The sequence below is a fragment of the Antedon bifida genome, chromosome 8, assembly GCF_963402885.1.
Source record: "Antedon bifida chromosome 8, ecAntBifi1.1, whole genome shotgun sequence".
Taxonomy (NCBI): Eukaryota; Metazoa; Echinodermata; class Crinoidea; order Comatulida; family Antedonidae; genus Antedon; species Antedon bifida.
Window position 1 is genome coordinate 13,376,984 of NC_136233.1, and position 17,814 is coordinate 13,394,797.

The window sequence follows — 17,814 nt, forward strand, 5'->3', positions numbered from 1 at the left end:
AGTAGGAAGATACTAGTAAGGAACTATGTTCACACACGCAAGTTAGTAGTTATCATTATATCCAGATATCAATATCTGACATGGTCTGCGTTCATACTACAGTTTGTTTGATATGGATATTAATTTGAATATTTCTATTTACTTTATTTAACTCATGAGGTCATATTTCCAAAGATGTAATGTGTACAAAACACATTTTACATCAAAGAAATACTAGAAGTTGATTAGCTAGTAAACAAACAGTGGTTATATCTGATCTGGATAATCAAGGTGTTGCTGTCCAGATCACCCATTCTCACATGATTGTGACTAATTTGACTAGGGCTCTGTTTCTACTGTATAGCGCCGAATAAACTGTTTATTTCAAAATAGATTTAAAATGTAATTTTTATATTGACTGCATTTCTGCTCAATTTTGGCTCCAAAATAACCGTTTAAATCAGAGGATGGTCGTTGACAAAAATCTTTAGAGTTACCCAAAATGCAATTTGTCCTGGTGGTTAATTCAAACGTTACTGCAGTGTAGTTGACTCAAGGTCAGCAGCTGTCAATCCAATAACTGTTATTTCATGTTGAAGCTAAAAGTTGCCCAGCAATAACCGGTTAAATGGCGTTCGAACACCGAATTGAATGGGTGTTTTTAACCGTTTGCGTTGCCATTTAACCGGTTACTAAAAAATTTCCCTGTTTCTGCTCCCAAGAAATTGGGGTTAATTTATTCACGCCATTTTTAACCAATTGTTTTTAAGCAGCAGAAACAGGACCTAACAGTTATAGCTCCATCATTAGTGTAATCTGGATCAAACTAACCAATTAATAAAAGTTTCACTTTATGAATAAACAAAAAAATTTCATAATAAAACTTCTTCTTCATTGCCTTTGTTAATTTGTGTACCAGGTTGATTCAGTCAAAAAGGTTAATTGTTTTCATAAATTTTATTTTAAATCATGTTGATGTCGTAATGACAGTAGACGGACACATCAAACTATATAATGGTAATAATAATACATCAGATTGACATTACACCAGATGCGATGCCTTTATGCTGGTTTTTATTTTTAATGGAAGATCCTTAAAAAAATTCTTTGGGAAATGTTCGAATTCTCTTTGAGTCTTTTGAGAAAGGAGCCTGGCTTTAAAAAAAAAATAAAGTAGGAATTCTACTTTTTTATATATATTTTTGACCGACTATTAATATTATATGTTATGGCTCCCCCGTTGAATTCACCCATGATTTCATTGGTTAATACTATTTTAGTTCTATTACATGATAGTTCTAATCACTAGTTCTATTGCACAGCCATTTGATTGGTTTATTTCCAGTGCGGGTCCAGGGGTTTGCCCTTGATACTACATTTTTACAAACTATTAATATTACTGTATATGGTTAATACCGTTTTAGTTCTATTGCATGGTAGTTCTAATCACTGATGCTATTGCACAGCCACTAGCCACTTTTCACTGATATCTTACTTCTTTATAACAATGTGTGATATAAAACAAATGCAATGCTTTGCTTATTGAATAGTGAAAATAGTTTTATTCGTTGACAGACTGAATGTAATATTAACATTCAACTTGTCTCTGTCTCATGGAATATAATAGTCAATAAAACTCATGAAAATATTCCCACTCCACCCCCATTCAACTTTCAATGTTCAATATTAATTTTGTTTGACTTATTAAAGCCACTTCAACTATTAAAAACACAAAGCTAATATGTTGTATATAATATAATAGAAATAAAACTTAAAAGTATCCATTTATTATTTAATTTGAATTGAGGTCACCTTTTACAGATATGACATGTGATAAATGTTATAGTTTTTATAAGTGTATAATTTTTCCCTCTTTTACCATTAAATAATACAATATTTTTCAGTTGTTACAGCCTTGAGAATTCTAAAAATCATACTAAGTAAAAATGCAATATAAAACATGTATAAATTTGATTGTTTACTGTTATCTAGGGAAGTAGCTGATGTTACTTTACTTTTGGCCTTTCATAACACTAGTTGATTTGCAATAAACTAAATGCATGCGATTACAAGCGAATGGTTTGACACGGCCAGCGCATAGCTGTTTGATGGACACCAGGGGGACAGTGCTATCCAAAGCTTAACAGAAGGACTTTGATCTAACTTTGATCTAAATTGAACACTGCATGTTTCGTGAGGTTTCTGATTCTGTCACTCAACTCACGGTTTTTGGTATGGCGTACACTTCCTTCTCATTCGCCATATTGATAGTAATTGGTGAATTAAGAATGGCAGATTTGAAATTCTACCTTGCTATCTTGTACAATTGTCAACTTTCATTCAATATCAATAAGTTTGATGTTAGTTTAAAGCTTATACCAGAATAACAACCCAGGAAGGGGCTCGTAATCACTGTACATCATCCCAAATCAACCCACAGTTTAAACTCCCTGAAGTCTTTGGCATTGTCTCAAAAATCAAGCGCAAGTTTTTTGAAAGTTATTAACAATTATAACTGTCAAATTACATTTAACAGTAGGCAGTAAATGTAAGTGAAATTGTTGAATTCATAAGTTTGTCGCCATTTTTAGAAACTTTATTAAACTTAGGATACACTTAAATTTGATATTTTATATTCAAGCAATTCTTAAAAGTAAACTAATTGAAAACAGAAATAAAACTATTATTTTAAAAATTAGGCAAAATAAAAATTAAATTAATTTTTATACCTACAAATATAAAGAAGCTCAATTATTTTTTGTAAAAAATATTTAATAAATAAATGATTCATCATACTCCATGTAAAATAGACACCTTTTTTTGTGATCAAAAGATTAGCTTTTAAAACGTTGAGTAATAATCTCCATAGTTATAATGAAGATTTAAATAAGATTTAATCAAGTAAATAATGAACATTTATGAGTGTTCCACCTTTCTAAGTATGTGAACAAATGTGATGTGCCATGCATATATGGACATGATGATGTCATATCACTACCTTATTTGGATACATTACACTTTTTTTGTCAAACTAGTTTAATAGTATGGACAGTAAGGCTGGATTCATTATGTTTAGTAACACCCTACTCTGTATGTTAAAAGCTGGAGTAGAGTCGTTTTAGATGGCGTACATTACATGCAGTGGTGTAACGCAGATGCCTAAAGCGGGCATTTTTAGCTTTTTCGACATATTTTAGTGCCTGAATTTTCCTCTTGCCACGGCTCAGGGGCTCCTGTAAGCTCCAGGGTCCCTGGGTTGCGCCAGTGAGCGCTCATAACCGTTACGCCACTGACTACATGTTGGTTTTCGAATGTGCAGTAGTCACCAGCACGTCACTTGTACATTTTGCAAATGTGAGGCTGGATCAAAAATTATACACCGCATGTGATACAGATACGTAATCAACCAACCAACCAATGGCAAAGATAACATTTGTTAAATGTCATTGATAACTTATAACAAAAAATACATTCTTTAATTGTAATTGAATGTTTAATATGCCACAAAGCCAATGACGGTAAATGTTAATCTTGATCAATTCATTTTGGAAGGTACCTGTCCGATTGAGGTATCGTTGAAGATTTTGACACACAGACATGCCCTCTCTTAATCCTTGTCTCTATCGACAGCTGCCACGTAACAAAATTTATCGGTATTTGCAAACAAGTTTACTTTTATAGATTCCCTCCTCAGGGTTTATATAGATAAATTACCATAGTGTCAGGAAGCGAATAACAAACCTATCATAAAGAAAAATACAATCAGTAATAATCAACCTAGTATTAAGTTTAATAAAAAAAAAAACCCATCAGATTACTGTATATAACCGAGTATAATCTCTTTACCACATTTACTTTTCTTATCCAAACTCTAGGGTTTTAGCAACTGCATTTCGTTTGGTGTTTGCCACAGTATGTGTAAACTTTGGAGTTTTGATAGGTGGGTACATGATTCAGGGGGAAAGTTAGGAGGTGGGATTATAATCGGATCTACCATATAAGCCTTGTGTGCGAATTTAGTTCAAATTAGAGGGTGGGGTTATACTCGGATCCACCATGTAAGACTTGTGTGCGAATTTGAGCATGAGATATTTCGTACTCATATTCAGTGAAAGAACTCACAGCATTCTAAATTAAGAATACTGCAATAGAACCTCTACTTTGGGATGCTATGGCCAACCTCTATTAAGAGGACACTAGGTTCTGAATGTTTCCTAAATATTGGTTCTACTGTACTTCCAAGGACCCAACAAAGTGTCCCCTTAGAGTTGTCCCTGAATAATGGTTGCCATTTAATTTTTTTTTTTCAAATAATTGGTCTCTGATTAAAAATTTCTCGATTTCTACTGTAATAGCGCGTATTTCAACTTTGTAATATTGCGTGGAAAATCAGGACAGAATAAAAGAAAAATAACAAATAACTTTTTACACAATCACTGTATTTAATGATAGAAAAAAACTTTTTGACAATTTGACTCAAGATTCACATACTGAACTGTTCTATGTTAACTGCTAGACCTTGTGTCAAACTGTAATAAAATTACATCAGCTAGCAAATTTTGAAAAACATAAATTCACATTTTAGATGTCAATCAGCAATTTTTTTTTCTATCAAGGACATATATCCGAGGAATGTTTGTCGTTTTTAAAATGTTGTATGTCAAAATCACGAGAACACAAGTGGATTAGTATGAGCTCTTTCCACGCTTGGCTGTCACGCCAGAATCAATGTTCGATTTGTGCAACAGGCTTTAACTTGTCAATTACGTTAAACTAATTTTGTTTCTTCAGAGGGTTGATCAATCTCTGCTATAATTCCATTTTCCTTTTATGTTGATCTTTATGAAAAATATTTCAATGACAACAGCTTCTATATTTTTTTTGAAAAAATATTCTGTGATATCAGTAATTGCAGAGGTTTTAATGATGATCAACCATTTCCTCTTTTCCTTCAAATTAAACAAACCCTTCCTTTAAACATAATCTCCCTTCTCTTTACAAATCATTTTCCACTTTAAAATATCCCCTATTAAAGATACTACACTCCCATTACATAATCTGTTATCATATATAAACCTCCTTCTTTATACTACAATTTTTGTTCTAAAACTTCAGTAATATAACAATTATTATTATTTAAAGAGTTTCCTAATAAACCTTTTATTTCAAAATAGATGTTTGTATCGACTGCATTTCTGCTAATAAATCAAATAATGTTTAAATCAGTGGGTGGTCATCAACGGAAATCATTAGCATTACCCAAAATGCAATGGGCTCTGGCAGTCATTTCAAACATTAATGCAGTTTTGCCTCATTCATAAACCGTTACTTTGTGTTGAAGCTAAAAGTTGCAATAACACCAAAATATTGATTGGATGTTTTTAACCGTTATTTACAGAAATTGGAGTTAATTTTTATTCATACAGTTAATAACTGGTTATTTTTTCGTAGCAGAAACATAGACTGTTTTAGATTAGAATAATATACACTGTTCAGATGTTTAACATTCATACAAACTTTCAGTAATATACAAATTATTTATAGACTGTTTTAAATTATAATATAATACTTGTATATTTATCCCTTCCCTATTATTAATTATATTTAATCTTTAAGCTGTTGTTTTTTACCCAGCCCAGCCTAAGGCTAAGAATTGAATTTATATTTAGAATTCATTTCCTTCCAGGTTTTTGCATTGGACTCTTGATGCGGTTGTCTTTGAAATGTGGATACATTCCTACATCAGGTATTTCTCTTCAAATAATAATTTATTTATTTAACACAAAAGGTATAACAATTAAAATGTTAAAACTAACATTTGTTTTTTGTTATTGCTTTTGTGCTTTCCTGGCAGCTAGTGACTATGATTTAAATTTTCTTCTTGCGTCATATTTGTTGATTTGTATTATATTTTGTAAAATGTATCTTTTGCCTGAATAAATAATAATAATAATTCCTTATAAACTGGTAGGTATACTATGAACAATTGTCAACAAAGTTTTGATATTGCTCATTAAGAAAAACATGTTACTGCTGATTCGTCATAAATTGACATTTTTTAGGTATTTTCGACCTTAATTTTTGGACAATATTTTTGCCTTCATTTATAAAATATTGTACCTTCAATCAAAAAAATATCTATACGTGCCAGATGGCTATTTCAGTACTTTCTTTCTGTCAATAACACGTCTAAAAACAAAACATGTCCTCAAAACTATGCGAAAAAAATTGAACACTTAAAACTAGGGAAGTCTTTGATGATATCAGTAAGTATGGAATGTAATGAAAGTTATGTATAAATTCTATACTTGACGTCTACTTGTAAGTATGACAAGTTGTCATAAACCTCAGACTTGAATATAGGATTATAAAAACAAGCATTTGACTGCGCCAATCCCCTGTCAAATCACAAAAAGGCCTTTAATGAAGACATCAAATCTTAAAACGCAAATTTCACTCTCTCTAATCCTGCAACCTTCCAGGGACTTGTACGACAATTAGAAACAAAATTACTCTCCCTGTCCATATCGTTCTTTGAATACCCCCCTCTTAGGACATTATTAGTGAGTTGTTTCGGTCTGGGATATATCCATAAGGATGGGGTAAGGAATCAATCAGAGGGATTTGTATTGTCAATTATCAATTGAATGCGTTGATATGCTAGCATTGATATGTCAATCATTAGGGTGTAGGATCATGCTTAGTCGCTAGGCTTACGTATCTGCTAAGATTCAGAAATAATGTGCTGAAGGGAAGCAGAGGCTTAAATGGCTGGGGTGGCCTCCGACCTGTCTTGTTGATAAATGAATCATTAAAATCACAGCCTAGCTCATGTGTTACATTTGCGACACCACTATGATGGATGTTTAGCAGAGAGGTATTAATCTTTTTCACTTCTCTTTTTTTTTGATTGATACCTTATTGCTTTATACAACCTTGAGAACTGCTTATCACTTTAAAAATTGTGTACCGTAAATGATCGAATAACCGCCTCAGTCGATTCAGCGCCACTGTCAAATCTTCGTAACACCAATTTAGATGTATTTGTCTTAGTACTATGTCTTTTGTGGCAGGTAAAAATATATAGTATTCTTTGAGTTTGAGTTTAATAGTAGCATTTGAGCAAGTTGGGATGCTCAGTTTTAATTGTAGTATTTGAGAAAGTTGGAATGTTCAGTTTTAAGCACGCCGTTTTAATAAAGAAAGAAAAGTGTTACTGTAACTATGTTTTTAGTCGTACACACAGTAGATGAGAGAGCGTCTATCAAATGCGTGCTGGATACAACGTTATTCGTTGGTTATGCGCATGTCATCTAATCGGCCTAAAATTGTACATTGTTTTGATTGTTACAGAAAAGTGCTATACAGTATATACTTAAAAGTACCACAAACTTGTATAGAAGTCACAGTTCTTATATGACACTGGTGATTATTCAAGCATTTATGAGAGTTAATTTAGCTTAATATTGATTTGATCTATGCATACATCAACGACCCTAATGATTTATCATGAGTGTGGAATTGATTTGATTTACAATATTACATTTGTCTTTACATTTGTAAAATTTAGCATTACTCATATGCATAGCATAATCAAATATTTACCGATAAAACTTCAACAATTAACATATAATTTTATGTTGTGTTATAAGTACAATATCTTTTAATTGTAGATGAATTTATTAGCTATAAGAAAGAGGATCTTAGTTCTCTTCATTGATGGCTATTTCTCCAAAGTAGTTTAAGTTAAAATAAATTGCCTAGGCTTACATCTGAATTGAGTAATTATTAACAATCGTAATCCAATCAAGATTACCGACTGTAAACCCATATTTCATACAATCAGCCTTGTTCAACTTGTAATCAAACTGACTATAGTGTCTACCTGAATAGGTTATATACGAGAATATTACAGTACTTCAAAGGTATAAAACAATAGTGGAATATGAACAAAGTAAAGGGCATATTTAGAGTTATGGTTTTGTATTGCGAGATTATAAAATCCCGATAATAAATTATTTATACTGGGCGAAATACTCATTCGAAAAATAAAGATGTCACAATTTATTCATTTATTGACCAAAGATGTATCGAGAAAAAAAATGATTTACTTGAAAAAACTGTAATTTAAATAACTCAGTTCATCATTCAACATGTGTAAGGGGTACCCCGGTGAACTGGTTAACAAAACAACCACTGATAGGACAGTGATTAATTAACTATTGGTAGACATAAAGTAAAAATGAATAAAATAACTAAATAATAACAGTGAAGTGTTGAATCTTGGGTAGTAGATGGAAGGAGATAGTAATTTATACGAAAGATTAATCTGCGCATGCGTATACACCGTTCCATTAATTATCGGGACTGTACTTCTAAGTAAATATCACTTAAATTGAATTGTTGAACCTAATCACGAGTTGCATTGCGGCCCTCTACAGTCTGTCCATCAGGAAAAGCATGACATTCTCGATATAATGATACACTCACAAGCAGGCAGGTAAAACTCAGAGATATCGGCTTACATATCAATATTTAACTACTTTGGCAACAACTTTTACCAGTATTAACAACTCAGCTGACCTGATTCATCAACTGTCTAGGGTGTAGCCAGCACAGCATTGTTCCTGCTCTTCACAAACCCCTTTTGACAAGTATCTTATGCTGTCTTTCCTGGTCTGACAGATTCAATCATTCACATCCATGGTAGTGGTACGGTTTGATTGATTGAAAACGACAAGATATTGCAACAGTTACAGCTCCGCAGCATTCCACCCAAAGTGCATAGAAATGTCGAGCAGATAGTCATCATTTGTGGGTATCCATATGTAAAATTGTATACCATCCTATTTCCTTTAATTTGTACTCCAAAGATAATTTATTATTTAAGTAGGTATAAAGTACCTCCTTGATATTGATAGGTCTGGTAAAGTGCATTCCCTGTTGATGAATTGAACAAGTTGTGTCACTCATAGTCATGAAGTAGTAATATTGTAGTCAGGTTGGACCATATAAAACATGTGCATATTTAGATAACAAGTCATCAACTGCCAATCATAAAATATTGTTAAAGTATTTATAAGAAGTCATACTTTCCTAAGTACCTTTTACTATATCTGGAATTTAAGTTGATGACTTTTTATATTAATACTAAAACCAAGCAAATTCAAAACGAAACAAAAACACCAAGATTTTCTCTTTTACAAATAAAAAACTTGGTACACTATTCAAAAAGAGTAGGGGATTGTCTCTCGGTGTGCTGATCTGGTAGACTCTGCACTGCTAGCTGCCGTAGGTCCTTAAAGGGCCTATTCCGAATCTCCAGTTAAGCTTAAGGACCAGAATAAATACCTTACCTTAGATACTCTCAGTAGAGTTTTGAGATGTTTGGGTTTGGTCAACTGATGTTTGTAAAAAAATGAAGAAGACAAAAATCTAAAATCTGAAAATTCTTTCAGATTTCTGTTATAATGAAAAGGTATTATTATTACATTTTGCATTCTTCTTTTCTATTCATCATAGTAAATTATATAACATCCATATTGTTCATTCAAATAATTATGATTGACAGAAAAAATAGACTAGAAAATAAACCCACATTAAAGAGACTACTATTATTTCTAGACATACTTTCATTTTACTGTATCTGAATTAGACCTAATAATTATTTATTAAATATTAATGACGTCTGGTACCAGTCTGTTTACATTTATAAGATTTCAGTGTATTTACGCACATTCCAATAATAATGTAAAACAGTAAATAAAGATATATAGAAATAAGAATCAAATTAACTGTTTTATTATGTCAATGATGATGATTCATTATATTGTACAGTAATTTATTATAGGACTAGACAAAAAAGACTAGTTATAGGTTATTGCACTATTTATTGCTGGCGAAAAATAATCAACAGAGTAAATGGCAAGGATACATAGTTGTGTTAATATACATATAATGAATGTTTATGAGTTGGATGGTGCGAATATTTCATGAGTTTAAAAATTGACTGGTCTATTTAAAACAAGTGTGTTGGAGCAGAGCAGACTACTTCAGGTGCTTTTTCTGTTACACTATGAATTTGTTCTAGTGTTTGTCCACTGTTTCACGCTTTCAATTATTTTTATTTTACATAGTGTTATTTTATTTATAGATTTATATATATTTATATATATATAAATCCAAAGGCAAATAACTGAAAAAATGACAATGCTGTGGGTATAGTGGCTTGATCTCAATGGGGATACAAAAAAATGCGAAAAGCTAAATCAAAGCGATAAAGTACGGGCAACACTAGCCCTTCATCAGTGCAAGTGAAGGAATTTGGATAACGTCATAGTATAAGAACTGGCAAGTGCTGCCTGGGTGGACAGGAATAAAAGAAATGCAACAAAAGGTGACAAGGTGGAGTCTGAATAATATATATATATATATATATAATATGTGTGTATTAATTTAATTTTATCATGTATGTTTTGTTTTGCTAGGCCAATTCATTAATCCAGCTTTTGTTTTCAATTTGTTTGTTGGTTAATATGGATCACAATTATTGACCACAATTATTGACTTAGATCTTATTTTCTTGATATTAACTAAAACCAGTAAAGATTAGGTGTTAACCTGTCCCCTGTTATTAACATCATAGAATAACATTTAGATGTCAATGGATATTAAACATTGTCAAAACATTTAATATTTCCAATTTCCTCTCTTCTTCACACCTGGGGCTTGCTTGGATAAGTATCGAATGCTTGGTAAAATGTTAAACCTTTTGCTAAAATCAAACCCATTCATCCTTATCTGTCCTTATATCCTCTTCAAGTCTGCTCAAATTATGATATTTTACCAATTTTAGTTTATATGGTCATGTCATATAGCAAGTGGCATAGCCATAACATTGGCAAGGGTTCGAGGCTCCCTTTCTCCATAGTTCAGGTGGTACAAGCCTTCTCGGATAAGGACTATAAACCGGTCCAGTGTACACATCTAGCTCATGTGCACTTGAAAGAACCTAGTACATCTTTCGAGACGTGTAGTACATCACAACCACTGATCGTAACTGGGCCCTCTGGGAGACCAGTCTTTGAGTATAAATAAAATATAAAATTCAATGTGTATGATATCAAATTTGTTTCTGGATTGTTGGTTATTCTTGCATTTTAGACAATCTTTAGATAGTTCTATGTTTTCAAAACATTATCCTTCACTTATTAATTACATTTTATTTCAACATACAATAATTTGAAAACTCCCATACCGTACTTTAATAGTTTCAGAATAAACAAAAATAAAGAATTCTAGAGAATTATTTCTAAAAATAAACTACTAGTGGATGTTTGACATCAATTAGATATTTACTTTTTGTAATACTCTGATCTTCAGATCACTAAAAAAAGGGTGAATCCATAGCCATTATACAAACACAATGTTGGTGGTTTCCTACAACAAAAAAGAAATATTATCAACATTTCTCATTCTCATAGATTGGTTAAACTTGATAAAAAGTTTACTAGTAACATTTATTATTCCATTACTTTTCGCCCATTGTTTCTCTACAGTTTTTCTCACTACTTCTAACACTTTTTATTAAGTTAATTAGGTCTTGTTGACACTAAACAATTTCGACATTTTGAAAATCTGAGAAGGAAAACAGCTTTTATATTGCTCTTTTACACATGATGTGACACTGTACGCCCTGTGGGAGAACAGAAGGTCTTCTACATAGACTTCTTAAGTTTTATAAAAGATATGTTTGTTTTTATACTGTATGCATTACTTTGTTATAATATTAATAGTTTATATCAGCCTCTGCTTTTAAGGATTTTTTCGAGAGGTTTTCCAACTTTCAAAAGTCCTTGATTGACACCGAAGTGTTTAAGGTAATATTGTGAATAATGTTGCCGAACGTCTGACAGAATAACAAAATTAAAATAAACTTCAGTTTGATAAAAACATTTGTGCATACATGTTTCGTTGTTACGCCGAACAACATCATCAGTGCAATGAAATACGGTCTTTGACGTTTGTTATATGTACCTTTATACAGGTGAGTATTTAAATATTCAGATTGATTTTGTAACAAGTTATTTGTTTATTTAGAGATAGGGTTATTCCATTTTATATATAGTTCGGCAACATTATTCACGATATCACTTTAAACACTAGGGTGGATTTACGAAAGTTGGAAAAGCTTTCGAAAAAATCCGTAAAAGTAGAGGCTGATATAAACTACTTAAAAAATTCTAAAACATTCGGCATATTTCCAAAATGTATTAATATTTTTATAGAAATTTCACTATTGATCATCAAAGATAAATATGGTAACATGCTTGTGACTGTCAGTTTGTGCATGTATTTTCTATTGGCAAAGGTACCCATGTTTTCAGACGTTCCAACCCAACACTCTCCAACAAAATCTTACAAAATTTTATTTTAGATAAACGTTTTTCAAAGCACATTTGCTGTCTGAATTCTGTTCTTTAGAAGTTTATTTCTGTATTTCATACAAAATTACGACCATGTGCGACGCACCTGGTACATTGAAATACTGATTGCACTAGATTTTGAGATGAGTTTAAAATGCGTCAAATCTGTTAAAATGCATCAAATCCATTAAAAACGCGTCAAATTAGTTAGAATCTCCCGAAATGGGGGATTGAAACGTCTGTGTTCCTGATAAAGTTTGTTTTCGGCATGGTCGACTATGCGCATTCCCTGTGCCGTTAAGAAAAGGATAATTTCTTCAAAGCAATTTTTCAAATATACATTAGAAACAGACCCATCCAGCGTCTGCATTAGTTATAATTTTATAAAATTCTATATGTTTTAGATTTTCAATATTAGGCTTTATAAATACATTATTGAATTTACATTTTTTTTTTCAGTATTTTAATGTGTTTTGACGTTTGTAATCTCAACTTTCCTGTAAACATCAGGCAGATAGCTCAACATGTTTTGTAGTTTTTATACTGCATAGACAAATTTCCTTTTGAAGAATGAAAAATTAAGTTGTTTAGTCTTAAATACAATCTTTGATGAGTAAGGTACGGACTTATTAAATGATGCGTTGACGAGAAGAGATTTTTTAACATGTTTTGTCGCAAACAATCTGTTATCGCGCCATTGATTGGAATGCAGGAGATTGAGTCATAGATCAAAGAACAATCGGTAGCAGACATGGTGCCAAATACTCAATGTCCTCACACTTCATCCATTTTCTAACAAGGACTAGCTATTGATGGACACATCCTCACCATAATCTCATCAATGTCAGTCATTCGTGCTTAAGACTATATATGGACATAATATACTTGGCATTCTGTCAGTCAACGAGGTGTTTGAGTGACACAATATATTTGCTAAGATGTAAGCAACACACATAGGTCAGTAATAAATCTTTGATAGATGTCAATATGGAGTGAAATAAAGAAAATAATTTAGAATGAAATAAAAAATTTAAAGAAATGTAAAACCTTTAAAAGAGAACCACAGGCTTCTATTTTTAGAAGTCCAAGGTGGGCTTCATTTTTCGAGAAGCGTTTCTTTTCAAAATGAGCGTCTTTTCGAGATTACTTTTACAAAAAAACTTTTGCAGCTTTTTTTCAAAATTGATGCTGTAAATTTTTCAAATTCCCTACCAATTTTACATACTATTTTTCAATGAAGCAGACAAGAAGAAGATACAAGATGCAATCAAAATACTGTTTGAAAAACAATAAACTGTAAAATAATTATATGGGGCTTGATTGTTGAGATAATTAAGGGTTGAATATAATATATTGATATATATGATAATACACTTTTCTATTCCTTTGACACTGACAGTCTATCGCGAAAAGAATTGCCCATACTATCTGGACAAGAAGCTTTTCTAGTATTCTATAATTCCAAACTTTTTCTAATTTCTTCTATTTTGTTTTTTTTCAACCAGTTCTGACAAGTATATGTAGTGTTCTCTAACCATTTTAGCCTCTGTAATTCATAAAGGATCCAATCATCTATTATTTAAAATGTTTGGGTGGCTTCCATGCATGCAGCCTTTGGCCTTAATGGAAGTCTCCCTGGTCCTTTTGTATATTTTTTGCTTTGTATTTTTTTCTTTATGGATCATGTAAACTGATTGTGACTTGTGACTTGTGTGTGATCTTCCATACACAATGTACAAGATCAGCCTATGGTTTTTACTTTTACTTTCTTGACCTCTGCCTGTAGGACTTTCAACATTTTTTGTCTATTTAACTTGTAAAGCTCTGTCTACACTATCCAATTTTATGTGAAAAAAAGTGTGATATAGGCTACCCAAATATGGTAGTGATATGCTTAAATATGGTAGTGGTATGATATTATCATGTCCATATTGTTTTGCATAATTACTAAAAATTATTTTTTTAAGTACTTTTAGATTCCATTTTTCTTTTACCCATATATACAATACATACATCTTTATTATGCTTTCTCTCTTCAGTCTATGCTGTGCTATACTTTATTGGTAGTTTATTTTCAGTTGTAGTTCCATATACCAAACTAATTATGGGTAATTAACACCTACTTAAGGTTTGAGAAGTTACAGTTTAAAGTTGTTATCATACCACCTAATTGGTCCCTAGGGATGTTTACCTTAAAGCCTAAGGGATCACCTAAGAATTGTTTTGACAAACTTATTATGTTGAGGATGAGGTAAGGTCACCAGTGAACCAGTTTTGTGCTTAGACTTAATCTGATTGGTTGATGTGTAGATAAGAAAGACTGTGATTGGTGGAAAAAAGTTAGTAAGGTAGTAATGAGGGATTAATAAGAAGTGAAAGGATCCTCAAAACTTTCATTTTATATCCTTGATGTTGACCTTTACAATGTTGCTGGTATGTAGTAAAGTAAACTTGGAATATTGTTATTTGTAGATTGTTTGTTTGTTTCTTCTTTCCAATTTCAATGAATTTGACAAATTAATTTCATTATGCTTAATTGTGTTCACATTTATTATTTTATTAAAACAATTTTAGCATTATAGAATAAAAAATAAATAAAAATCTTGTAGGTATCTTGCCACAATAATGTAATTTAATCTAGCATATCTATTACATTTCTTGGTATATTGTTTGGCGGTCTTTGATACTAAGTATATGGTTCAATTCAGTTAATTAGTTAGGAAGTATGAATTTCAATATTAATAATGTAATTATGATAATGATATTGAAGAAACTAGCAAATTTCCTTCAGATGTGTCCATGATCCCTTTCAGCTGTTGTTTCTAGAAAATTCAAAATTGTATTGTAAAGCTAATCTTCTTAGCATTTCATACCTAACTTAAACTTTGTAGGGTGGTGGGTGAGAAGGGGATATTTTATCAGACTGCTAAAGATTGTAGTTTTCTGTCTGGCTGTGAAATTGGTTTGTGGTGTCTGGTAATACAGTACACAAAATATCCATACGACAAAAGTCACAATTTAAAGGTTATTTTTGTTAATATTGGCGGGACACATAGGCTTATTAACACAGAATTTTTTTTTTTTAATGACATATTACACATATTAAACACATAACAGTTTAAACCAATATATCCTTAGTTTATTGATTTTCTTTCATTGGATAAATACAATAAATGAAATTACAAAAAGGTATAAATAAATAAGCAAAAAAGATAAATTAAAATGTAAAGGAAACATTTCAGAGAGGAATGCCAAGTTTATTTTGAAAAGATATACTTTTTATATATAATTTAAATAATTCAATGTTTAAATCAAGTTTGGTGTTTATGACTATAATATTGATTGCACAGCCTAATGTTCACTTTTGATGAATTTTGTATCTGGTTTTGAAGTGGTTGTCCTTTATTGAAAATGTCAAAAGATTAATGGGCGCTTTTGCAACATTAAGAAAAACATTTCCTTCTTTTTATTGACAAAATCATTTCCAAGATGTATAGAATCATCTTGTTGTGTAGAGCAAAATACTGCTATACTAATGGAACTCTATCAACACTTTAAAACTATTTGCAAAAATCACTCTTTAACTTGATACCTTCAATTGATCGATGTGCTTTGATTTAATTATTAAGAAAAACATTTCCTATACAATCTGTGAGTTTATATTTAGGAAGTTTGTTCTAAATGATCTTGTCATACACTTTAAAATACATCTGTAGCAATGCAATATCATCACTCACTTTGATTTTGATGGATTCGACCACCGGAAACATTTAACCCAGCTCACGTCATCATTATATGCATGAAAAAGTTTCCACCAATTAGAAAAGTACAGTTTATTTTCCATCTTTGTGATTGAAATAGTCAACCTTGCCACCAGCTGAGAGATGGGAGAGGAGGCAGCGCTTGATGTTCAATGGTACTCTGTCAAGTTCTGGAAGAAGCTAATGATCAATGGCTCTTTATTGACATCCATGATGGAGAGGTTATACTCTATTGAAAGCCTTTCAGGAAGACGGAGACCATTATATAGTTCATCTTCTGTCACATGCTTACCTTGAACCGCAGACAGTAAACTTTTGATGCGAGAAAAAAACATGTCGATCATTCACAAGGGCTGATCGGGGCACAAGGGATGTTATCATTCGGCAGATGTGAATGTTGCGTTATGCTAACACTTGTTTATCAGTAGATGCTTCACTCAACCATATCAGTTACATCTCATCAGCAATGAGTTACTGTAATTATTTAAAAAGCGGTTTGAATAAAATAACATTGTATAGCCATGTTAAGCGGTGATCGTACATGGAAAAAATGAATGTCGATTTCCCAGTTCTCATTAGAACTAATTTCTCTGGCGGTTAATATTTAGGGAACTTCTACAAAATGTGATCCCAAGGTACAATGTTTTCTGGTCACATTTCATAACATTTGACCTTTTTGTGAACCTTAAGACCTTGTAAAAATTGTTCGGGTCATTTGCATTCCAATTACATCATTTACATATTTATGAGATGATGTTAATATCTATAAAGTAGTTAGTACCATAACTGTACCAATGCATTTCCTTTAAAACTCGTTGAAAGTAAGTCATGTTTGTCTACTGGATAGAAAATTGTAATAATTTTGTTGTATTAAAATCAAAAATCACAAATGTCTTTGAAGTAGTTTTTTGTTGAAAAGCAACATTTTCAGATAATTGTATCTTGATAAACTATGTTTTTAAATAAATTACTAAATTAAACTCTAGGATTTTTTATTGAGAAAATTCAACATACAGTACAGTAAAGTAATTCATACATTTATGAAATATTTCTAAGCTTTCTAAGTTCTAAGTAGAACATCAAAGTTCAGTAACAAAGGTACCGTATGAATGTACTACAACCTAGAGTGTATTAATAATATGAAAAAGACAAAGTTATATTATGGAGGAAAAAAGTATTTTATTTTTTCTTTATGGTTATACTATATTATAGTTCTTGTCATATTATTTTTATTTGAATTGAAATTCATGATATCCTTGAGATTGAAAAGAATTTTGTCTCCTATTATGTCTACAGAATTGTTGTCAGTTTGAAAAAAAAAATTACCCAAAGGAATTTTACAATAAATACACCATAGGCTAAGTAATACAGAAACATTATTTACATAAAATGAATCAATTTTTATTTAATTTTAACTTAAATGTATAGATAATAAACAATTGACAAATGTGTCAAGTACTTGAACTTGAGAATTTAATTAATTGTAGGATTAAATTTAAGTGCCAGAATACACCAATGATTCTAAATCCTTTACATTATTTATCTTCTATACATATCCTTTGTAAAGCCATTGACATTGAAGCCAGTGCAATATCTGATTGGTTGTTACTATGTAATATATTTTCTCAGTTTCCCCCTCTCGAAAATAC

General features: G+C 31.4%; 1 long non-coding RNA gene across 9 annotated transcripts in view; it reads left to right on the forward strand.

Annotated features, from left to right (window-relative positions):
• The window catches only part of LOC144849952 (uncharacterized), a 158,146-nt gene that overhangs the window by 92,626 nt on the left and 47,706 nt on the right, over nucleotides 1-17,814 (forward strand). For 6 of the 9 annotated variants that reach the window (XR_013614020.1, XR_013614026.1, XR_013614027.1 and 3 more), the window contains one exon: nucleotides 5,666-5,725. The exons of 1 other annotated variant lie outside the window; for it this stretch is intronic. This is a non-coding gene — a long non-coding RNA (uncharacterized LOC144849952). Of the gene's footprint in view, nucleotides 1-5,665; nucleotides 5,726-12,863; nucleotides 13,391-17,814 lie in introns of those variants that run through there. 2 more of the 9 variants (XR_013614024.1, XR_013614028.1) reach the window with 1 other exon arrangement.